Here is a 10,331-nt window from a genome sequence, read left to right as displayed (position 1 = left end):
AACGGTAGGCTGCTTCTTGCTACTCCAGGATATTGCTCCGCAGCTGAGGGAGAAAACAAATCCAGAGGTTGATCTTATATCGGCTTTGTAGTCGGCCCAATCGGCGTCGGTGTACCCCTCGAGTCGTATTGGCATCGCGGCCTTGTAGAGGATGCCGCAATCCATTGTGCCGCTCACGTATCGTAGAACTCGCTTAGCGCAATCCAAGTGAGTAGCACGCGGTGTTTGCATGAATTGGCTAAGGAGACCGACCAGATAACTGAGATCGGGTCGTGTGATCGTGAGGTAGATGAGACTCCCGATGAGTTGCCGATACTGAGTCGGCTCACACGCTTTGGTGCTGGAGTTCGCATCTAGTTTGAGATTGCGATCAAGTGGGGTTGCCATGGATTTGCACTCAGCCATCCCGAACTTGTATAACAAGTTGAGGATGTAGTGCCGTTGAGAGATCATGATTCCGGCCGGAGTCCGAATTACCTCGATGTTGAGGAAGTAGTGGAGCTCCTTCATATCCGTCATCTCGAACTTGTCGGAAAGGAGGGATTTGACCTTATTGATTTCGACGAGATGCTCACCTCCAATGACTAGGTCATCCACATATAAGATGATGACGAGTGGACTTGCGGAATCGCTTCGTATGTAGAGGGAGTTGTCCGATTTTGACATACAGAAGCCAATTTGATGAAGATATTGCGTTATCTTCGAATGCCAAGCACGTGGTGCTTGCTTGAGGCCGTAGAGTGGCTTCTTGAGTCGGCTTACAACTTTCGGGTCGTGTGCTCAAGTTGAAGCCGGGTGGTTGTATCATGTACACCTCCTCTTCTAATTCTCCTTGTAGAAAGGCATTCTTTACGTCCATTTGATGGAGGTGCCATCCTTTCGCCGCGGCAAGCGCAATTACGGTCCGCACCATCATCATCTTTGCCACCGGGGAAAAGGTCTCTTTGTAGTCGACGCCATGCGTCTGAGCGTATCCTTTCACTACGAGTTGAGCTTTGTAGCGGTTTATGGAGCCATCGGCGTTATACTTGACCTTGTAGATCCATCTGCATCCGATCGCCTTTTTGTGTGGTGAGGTGGGAACGAGATCCCACGTCTCGTTCTTCCGTAGTGCCTGCATCTCCTCGTTCATTGCTTCGATCCATCGCGGGTTCTTCGCGGCTTCCGAAAAAGTTCCCGGCTCCCATATTGTCGCAATCTTCATCATAAAGGCGTAATGGTACGCCATATAATCGTTGTAGCCAAATCAGCTTACGGGGTTCTTTTCACGAGTGGATCGGCAGAGCTTTTCATTTGCAGAGATGAGGGCTTTCTTAGCTCCGATTGGTACCTCGAAACCACCGAACTCACTGTCGAGTGAGTGAGTCGACTCATCGTCGTTGAAGCTATCATCTTTGTATTCCGACATTTTCGCCTTGCCTTTGTCCATCTTCGGGCTAGGCCATGATGTGCTTTGATCGCTGAAAGGCTCTTGTGGTTCACTCAATCGGGTCGTGATCAGACTTTCTTCGAATATGCGCATCCTCGATATCTTGTTCGGCGAATTCTGGGTCGAGCGGAGTCGGAGTTGGAGTTGTCTCTGGTGTGTACCAGGATGCGAACTCGTCAAAAACGACGTCTCAACTTACTCGAGATTTTCGAGTTGAGGGGTTGTAGCACTTGTACCCCTTTTGATCCAATGAGTATCCTACGAGGATACATTTCTCCGACTTCGGGTCAAGCTTTTGACGCTTCTCATTGGGGATGTGCACGTACGCTATCACGCCGAATATCCGGATGTGCGATAAGTCCGGCTTCTTTCCGAAGTATTGTTCGTGCGGAGTGACCTCGTGCACGCCGAATGTTGTGCACCAGTTCATTAGGTAAACGGCCGTATTTGCAGCTTCGGCCCAATATGACTTGGGCATATGCTTCTCGTTCATCATGGCCCGCGCTACTTCGAGGATGTGCCGATTTTTGCACTCGGCTACTCTGTTTTGTTGCGGATTGTGTCGGCAAGTGAATTCTCGCCGAATTCCTTCCTTTTGGAGATACGCCGTGAAATCATCCGAGAAGTACTCCTTGCCGCCATTGGATCGAAGGCATTGTACATGTCAGCCTGTGGCTTTCTCAACTTCATTCTTGAAATTTTGGAAGTGTCCGAACACTTCGCTCTTTTGCCGCATCGGGTAGATCCAAGTGTGCCTAGAGAAGTTGTCGATGAAGAGCACTTAATATCGGCACCCGCCGAATGTATCCGTCTACGCCGGTCCCCATACGTCGGAATGGACTACGTCGAGTAGACCTTTGCTCACGTTCCGCTCTTTTGGGAATGGGTATCGGTGTTGCTTGCCGAATTGGCACGCTCCGCATACACCTTCAATCTCCTTCTCTTTGAATGTCGGGAGTCCGATGACGACTCCTTTCAATTTCATTGCTTTGAGTTTCTTTGCTTGTGCCCTAGCTCTATGTCGGAGTCGGCTTTCGTGTTTTTCGCGAACATGGCAGATTTCATCTCGCGTGAATCGAGAATGAACATCCGGCCCTCTCTTCGGCCGCGTGCGATGAGTCGGCCCTCTTTTTCGATGAAGCAACCGCCTTGATGAAATTGAACTTGCATCCCTTGCTCTACAATTTGGCCGACGGAGACCAAATTCTTCGTAATGGTCGGTACATGCAAGACATTTTTAATGTAATTTTGCTTACCTTCTTTTCTGAACGGAACATTGCCAATGTGCCGAATCGGGTGCGTAGTGTCGTCTCCGGTTTCGACATAGCCGGGTCGGTCCGGCTCTCGAAGTTCTCAGAACCATTCTGGATGCGATGCCATATGGTTCGAGGCCCGGAATCGACGAACCATACGTCTTCCGGACCGGGGGCACTAGTTGAGGTAGCGGCCGCCGACATAGAGTTTGCTCTATGTTTCATCATGAAAATTCCACCACGGTCAGAGTTGTGCGCATACATTCCGCCATGATCTTCGTAGTCGGAGTTCTGTGCATACATTCCGCCACGATCTTCGTAGTTGGAGTTGTGTGCATAATTCGTGAGTTGTCGGCTTGTGGAAGCCGATCCACGCATCTTCTTTCGGCACTCTTCTTCGTGGTGGCCGAGCTTTCTACAATATCCGCATTTGGTTGCGTTTTGACGGGTCGGGCCGGAGTGGAAGCTCCCCCTTCTTGCGAAGGTTCCTTGTTGGCCTCCGTTTGCGGCCGAAATTGGGAGTTGTTGTCGTACGTTGGACCTCGTCCGCCTTGTCCTTGGCCGAATCGGCCTCTCACTCGTCCGCGTACTCTTCCTCCATTAGAGTGCGTGTAGAGCATGTGGCCTTCCGACTCATTGCTCCTTATACGCATGTGGTTTTCTTCGACCAATAGCATTGATTGGAGCTTGAAGAAGGAGGGAGATTTCTCCCATGCTAGAACGGCAGTTCCAATCGCGCCGAGCCGTGGTGCGAGGCCGCCGAGGCATATTTGCACCATTTCATCATCATCTATACTTATGCTTACTGAGCCGAGCGAGTCGCAAGGCTCCTTGATCTTCAAGGTATATGTCCTGATGGACATGTCCCTTTGCTGAATGTTGTTCAACTCTTGGCGGAGTTGAAGCTTCCTCGTTGTCGTGTTGGCTGCGAAAATCTTTAGTAGATTTTCCCACGCTTCCTTCGGCGTCTTGGCTTCTCAAATGTAACCAAGCATGTGATTGTGAACACATGTCGCCAAACAATACATCACGCAGCTTGCGGCTTGCTCCCATGTCGCATTGTCGTGAAGAATTTCGGCCAAAGGCGGAAACCGGGAAATATTGGCTACATCGGCGGGGTGCACCATGTGCACTCACCCTCGTATAATTGTGTGAATAATAGGAGTTAAGTCGGGACGAAGAAGGCCATGTAAATCGGGATTTATCCCACATTGTAACGCATCCCTCTCCTTGTTCTATAAAAGGAAGGGATGGTCCCTTGTAGAAGGGTTGCCCATTTTTGAGTCGTAAGGGTATATACCATTTTATGCTTCATTTCTAGGGTTAGTTACATTCTTTCCTTCTTCTTTTTCTAGGCTCCTTCTCCTTCTAGGGAAGTTGAGTGGCAGCTATGGCGGGAAAGCTATTAGGTTAACTCTGCTTCTTCCGTGGGTCCGGAATCGTGGCCGGGGTTGTATCTCTCCCTATTGTAGGTTGCTTCAGCTCGGCCTCCTGTGCAAGACCCCGCTCGGCGCGATCAGCCCGAGAGCTCCCCGACGGCGGCTTGGCGGCAGACTGTCGTTGCGACCTAGCCTACCTCAGTCCGGCTCAGAGTCGGAGTTGTAACTCACTCTTGTAATCATATATATAAATACAGGGTTGTGCATATTTGTGTCTCTGTCGGTGTCGGGTGCTTTCCCTTCCCTATGTTTCCTGTACATAAGAGGTGTGTGTTGTGTTGGTGTTGCGCGCTTGTTCTCTCCCTCTCTTCCTCTCTCGCGTCCGGAATCGCTCCGGTTCGCGCCACAACCAGTGCAGCCGGGACCGGAGAGAAGTCGGCTTCCTACGCTTCGTCCCTCCCTAGTCCAAGACCCCCATGGTCCCGCCTGGAATTCTACATGTACCCGCGAAACATCGCGACATCTTTGGTGAACCCGACGTGAAGGGCGCAAGGGAGCATGGATTCGGTAGATGATGACCTCGCGGAGATGGTGGCCGAAGTGGTGTTGGAGTCTGCACGAGTGGTGATGAGGCGAGAAGCAGCGCAGCAAGCGGTTGAGCGAGTTGTCGAAAGAGTCGGCAGTTTCAACGGGGACAAGGTCCCATTCTACCTGGAAGCTTACAATGCGGAAATGTAAGTGCATGGTGTGGACGAGGCGTTGAGGCTGGAGTTCTTCTGTCGGGTCGTAGCCATCCGTATGCACGCGGTAGTGAAAGAGCTCCAAGAAGCTGATAGTTCGTGGGAGGCCTTTGAAGAGGCGCTCCTGAAGGCATATGGAGGACGGCGGAAGAGCCGGGGACGACACGACTTCGACCAGTGGGTAGCATCGGCAAAGACCCACTGGGGCGCAACGAAGGCGTTCCGAGAGTTCGAGCGACGGCTTGCTCGACTCCCGGAGCGGGAACAAGGTTTGGTGGGGGCGGACAAAGTCTTATTGTTCATCAGGTCGATCGACCGAACGGAACGGGAGGCCATCGGGATTGAGCTCGAAGATGATGATGGAGCGAATGGGCTTACGGAGGACTGGTCGAAGGTCGGAAGGGTGTGCCAACGGCTAGACAATGAGTGAGCCGAGAAGGCTAAGAGGAAGGCACGCGACGTCGTGCAATCACAGCGGGAAGAGGTCGAACGGCAAAGAGAGTCGGCAAGGGTCGGCGTTGGGGCCAGGATTGCGGAGGCGTACACAGCTCTCGAGGCGATGCTTGAGGAAGAGGAAAGATCGAGGCCGCAAGCCGAGATTGAGGAGACAGACTTGACCCACGCGATAACGGAATATTGGTACCACGGTACCACGGGAGAGGGTGCGGAACAAAATGCCCTCTCGAGTTGCAGAGATAGAACGGACAAGGACGAGGCCGAGATACCGATCGCAGGATTGGAATGTTGGAACCAGCGGTGTTGGGCGTGTCAGCCCGAAACCCCAGTCATTGGAGAAGCAAGCCCAGACGGGGCTTGCGCGATCGGTAAGGAGACGACTGCTGACCACGAAGAGCCGGTGGCTACGGACAAGGGCGAAAAAAGGACGAGCGATTCTTTGCGTCTTCCCACACTTGCTCCCGAGACGACGACAGTCGGGCCCGAGTGCCCACGTGAGTCCCAAGAGGAGGAAGGCGGCCGCGAGAGACCAAGAATCATCGGCGAGACGATGCGGGGAAGGAGCAGACGAAAGCCCTCGGACCCGATTCTGGAGAACTCGGCGTTCGGGCCCTTATGCCCAAGTGAGACCGAGGAGATGGATGACAGTATCGAGGAGTCCTGGCACGATGCCAGCGAAGATGGATGGGAGATGGCCCACGAAAAGGTCGACGAAGAGACCAAGGGAGGACCCGACCGGGGACCAAACCGCGTGACGCTCCGATACGGGTGGAGCGTAATCCGGTCGTGGATTGTTCGATCGGGGACGGATTCGGTATGAAGGTGCCGATACGGGAGAGGGTGCGGGACGAGCCGCCCTCTTTTACATGGGGAGAAAGACCGACCGGGCGATGGTCGGGAATTGGAATGAAGGACAGCGACGACGAGTTCGGGAGAAGTACAGGGGATGAAGAGGAGAACGAAGACCGGACCCACGAGATCTTCACACCGATCCGGTTGTCGGCACGAGTGCCGGCGTGAGTCCTGTAGGAGAGGTCGGTGGCAATAGGAGAACGGGACCCGGCAATCCGGAGATTGACGAACGGACCCGTGCGAGAACCGGGCAGAGTGGACTCCCGGATAACCATTCCGGGAGGGAGGAAGAGAACAGGCCTACGAAGAGGCTGAGAACACGGTACGTCGGTACCACAGGAGAGGGTGTGGAGCGAGCCACCCTCTCGGCTTGCGAAGGAAGGAAGAACCGGGAGAAGGGTCAAGGATACGAGGAGCCCAAGGAGGATCCTTCAAACGAGATCTAGAGACTTCGGCAGTCGGCAACGCGATCGACGTAAGACCAAGATACTGATGGTGGCGGCGAGGGTACAAGGGTGGAAAACTGCAGATGGGCGGTCCACGGAGATCCTCACACCGATCCGGCTTTCGGCCTGAGTGCCGGTGTGAGTCCTATAGGAGAGATCGGTGTCGGCAGGAGAATGCGACTAGCCGAGGAGGCCGACCCGGAGGTCAGGAAAACAGCAAGCTGTGCTACAGCGACCTTACACACACCGGACCGGTTCTAGACACTCCGATAGCCGGCAACGAGGTCCGGCGTGAGACCTAGAGAGAAAAACGGTGGCGGCGGCAAGATGGGCAACTGAAGACCGAGACGACAGGTCCCACGAAGATCCTCACACCGATCCGGCGGTCGGCCCGAGTGTCGGCGTGAGTCCTATAGGAAAGGACGGTGGCGGCAGGTGAACGTGATCAGACGACAGAAAGCAGAGCGAAAGAAGGTATGAGGCCGGCGAGGCGGCCACGAACCGAATACGGGCCCGACTGGCAGGGTCGGGAAGACAAATCAGAGGCCCTAGGAGGATCCTTCACACCGGATCTAGAGACTTCGGAAGTCGGCAACACGGTCGACGTAAGACCAAGATACTGACGGTGGCGGCGAGGGGACATGGGCGGAAAACGGCGAAAGAGGAAGTCCCACGAAGACACTCACACCGATCCGGAGACTCCTGCGGCAGGCTAGCAAGAGCCGGCATGAGACCTAGGGAGATGGACGGTGACGGCAGGAGAACGTGATCGGACGACCGGAAACGACGAATGGCAAGGAGGTATGAGGCCGGCGAGGCAGCCACGAACCGAATACGGGCCCTAGGAGGATCCTTCACACCGGATCTAGAGACTTCGGTAGTTGGCAACGCGGTCGACGTAAGACCAAGATACTGACGGTGGCAGCGAGGGGACATGGGCGGAAAACGGCGAAAGAGGAAGTCCCACAAAGACACTCACACCGATCCGGAGACTCTGATGGCAGGCTAGCAAGAGCCAGCGTGAGACCTAGGGAGATGGACGGTGACGGCAGGAGAACATGATCGGACGACCGGAAGCGACGAACGGCAAGGAGGTATGAGACCGGCGAGGCGGCCACGAACCAAATACGAGCCCGACTGGCAGGGTCGGGAAGACAAATCGGAGGCCCTAGGAGGATCCTTGACACTGGATCTAGAGACTTCGGCAGTCGGCAACACGGTCGACGTAAGACCAAGATACTTACGGTGGCGGCGAGGGGACAGGGGTGGAAAACGGCGAAAGAGGAAGTCCCACGAAGACACTCACACCGATCCGGAGACTCCGGCGGCAGGCTAGCAAGTGCCGGCGTGAGTCCTATAGGAGAGATCGGTGGTGACAAAAGAACGGGACCCGACGACACGAGATAGTGGATCGGGAGTCGGTAAGATGGGTTGCACGGTTCGGAGGTAGCACGTAGAAGGCCAGAGAAGGATCCTCCACACCGTTCCAGAGACTATGGCGGTTCGAGCCGGCGTGGCAACGTAAGACCAAGGAGAAGGAAGTGGGCGGCGAGGGGACGAAGGCAGTGGGGAACAATGCGGGACAACGACCAGGACCACGCGAATGGTTGATGGAGGCCAGGCAGGCCACTACGGGCGTTCCTAGAGCGGAGGACATCGGGCATACGGCGGAGAGCGGAGCGTGCATATGGCCAAACCAAGGCCAGCGGAAGTACGCGTACTACGGATATCGCAGCGAAGGACCCATCGACGGGTCGAACGAGCCTACGGGGACATAAGCACGAAGGAAGAACCGAAGCCGACGATTCAAACCAGCGGTGAGCCGGGATACAGATTACGGAAGACCAGTTTCTCACCGGCCGAAATCTCTCACCCTTCATCAGATTTGGCACGTACCGGTGGACGTGCGGTTAGGTGGGGGCGGATGTCATGAAGAATTTCGGCCAGAGGCGGAAACCGGGAAATATTGGCTACATCGACTGGGTGCACCATGTGCACTCACCCTCGTATAATTGTGTGAATAATAGGAGTTAAGTCGGGACGAAGAAGGCCATGTAAATCGGGATTTATCCCACATTGTAACGCATCCCTCTCCTTGTTCTATAAAAGGAAGGGATGGTCCCTTGTAGAAGGGTTGCGCATTTTTGAGTCGTAAGGGTATACCATTTTGTGCTTCGTTTCTAGGGTTAGTTACATTCTTTCCTTCTTTTTTTTCTAGGCTCCTTCTCCTTCTAGGGAAGTTGAGCGGCAGCTATGGCGGGAAAGCTATTAGGTTAACTCTTCTTCTTCCATGCGTCCGGAATCACGGCCGGGGTTGTATCTCTCCCTATTGTAGGTTGCTTCAACTCGGCCTCCTGTGCAAGACCCCGCTCGGCGCGATGAGCCCGAGAGCTCCCCGACGGCGGCTTAGCGGCAGACTGCCGTTGCGACCTAACCTACCTCAGTCCGGCTCAGAGTCGGAGTTGTAACTCACTCTTGTAATCATATATATATATACAGGGTTGTGGATATTTTTGTCTCTGTCGGTGTCAGGTGCTTTCTCTTCCCTGTGTTTCCTGTACATAATAGGTGTGCGTTGTGTCGGTGTTGCACGCGTGTTCTCTCCCTCTCTTCCTCTCTCACGTTTGGTAGCCACCGGTACGCGTCCGGAATCGCTCCGGTTCGCGCCACAACCAGTGCAGCCGAGACCGGAGAGAAGTCGGCTTCCTACGCTCCGTCCCTCCCTAGTCCAAGACCGTTGTGGTCCTGCCTGGAAATCTACACGTACCCATGAAACATCGCGACAGCGTATCCGGGAGCCGCTTCGGCGGGTCGGTCTTCATGCGCTCCTTTGATGTAGCTCCAATAGCCTTGTCCGACAAGGTATTGGTGCATCTTGTACTCCCAAGATGCGAAGTTGTTTCGATCCAACTTCTCGGTAGGGAGAGTGCTCCCCATTTGAGTATTCATTATGTCGATTCTTCTTCTTCTTCTTCTCTCTTCGAATGCGAGCTATGTAGTGAAGCTATGATAGCTATGAGCCGGTTCTCAGTCGTCGGCATAGAGCACAACACACGATCACGATGAGGCAAATGGGCTAGATCGAGCTACCAAATCGCTCTGATACCATGTAAAGAATCAACATATGGATTCTTGTGAAGCGGAAGAGATGTGAGTTATGTTTGTGTGTAAGAGAGAGAGAGAGAGAGTGAACGCAGAGAATACGCAAGGTAAAAGTATATTGACAAAGGAGAAAGACTCAACATTATACAAGGTGGGAGGAGAGTGCTTTATGTAGTCACCCTCTCTCTTCATTAACTACAAGGCTCAACATTATACAAGGTGGGAGGAGAGTGCTTTATGTAGTCACCCTCTCTCTTCATTAACTACAAGGCTCATGGAGCATGGGGAATGTGAAAGCTCATAAGTTATGTGTCATAGAATAAGATTCTATGACTCATACTAAATGCTAGAATACAAAGAGGTGACTTAATGCTGACTCTTGACCGTTGGAGTGTCTATTCACTCTCACGGTGGTGAGTTCACACACTAGACCAAGTTGAGCTTGATTCTCAACACCGGCCAATCCACCTGTACTCCCTCGTAGGTAGCTATGATCAAACCGGCTCTATTCTTGGGCATAACCAATGGTCGGGGGTATACATGACCATACTCATGGAGTACCCAAGCAATTTCCCAAAACAATATGTCTTCACTGCCTTGCGTGTGGTATGCCTTGCTGCCCAGGGAGTATTCACCGAAATACCTCGTCAGCAGCTCTTGTGAAGGGTTGTCGA

This window comes from Azolla caroliniana, unplaced genomic scaffold, assembly GCF_043228905.1.
Source record: "Azolla caroliniana isolate FFs.n. ecotype wild unplaced genomic scaffold, voAzoCaro1.0.p SCAF_21, whole genome shotgun sequence".
Taxonomy (NCBI): Eukaryota; Viridiplantae; Streptophyta; class Polypodiopsida; order Salviniales; family Salviniaceae; genus Azolla; species Azolla caroliniana.
Note: the sequence above shows the minus strand (reverse complement) of the source record.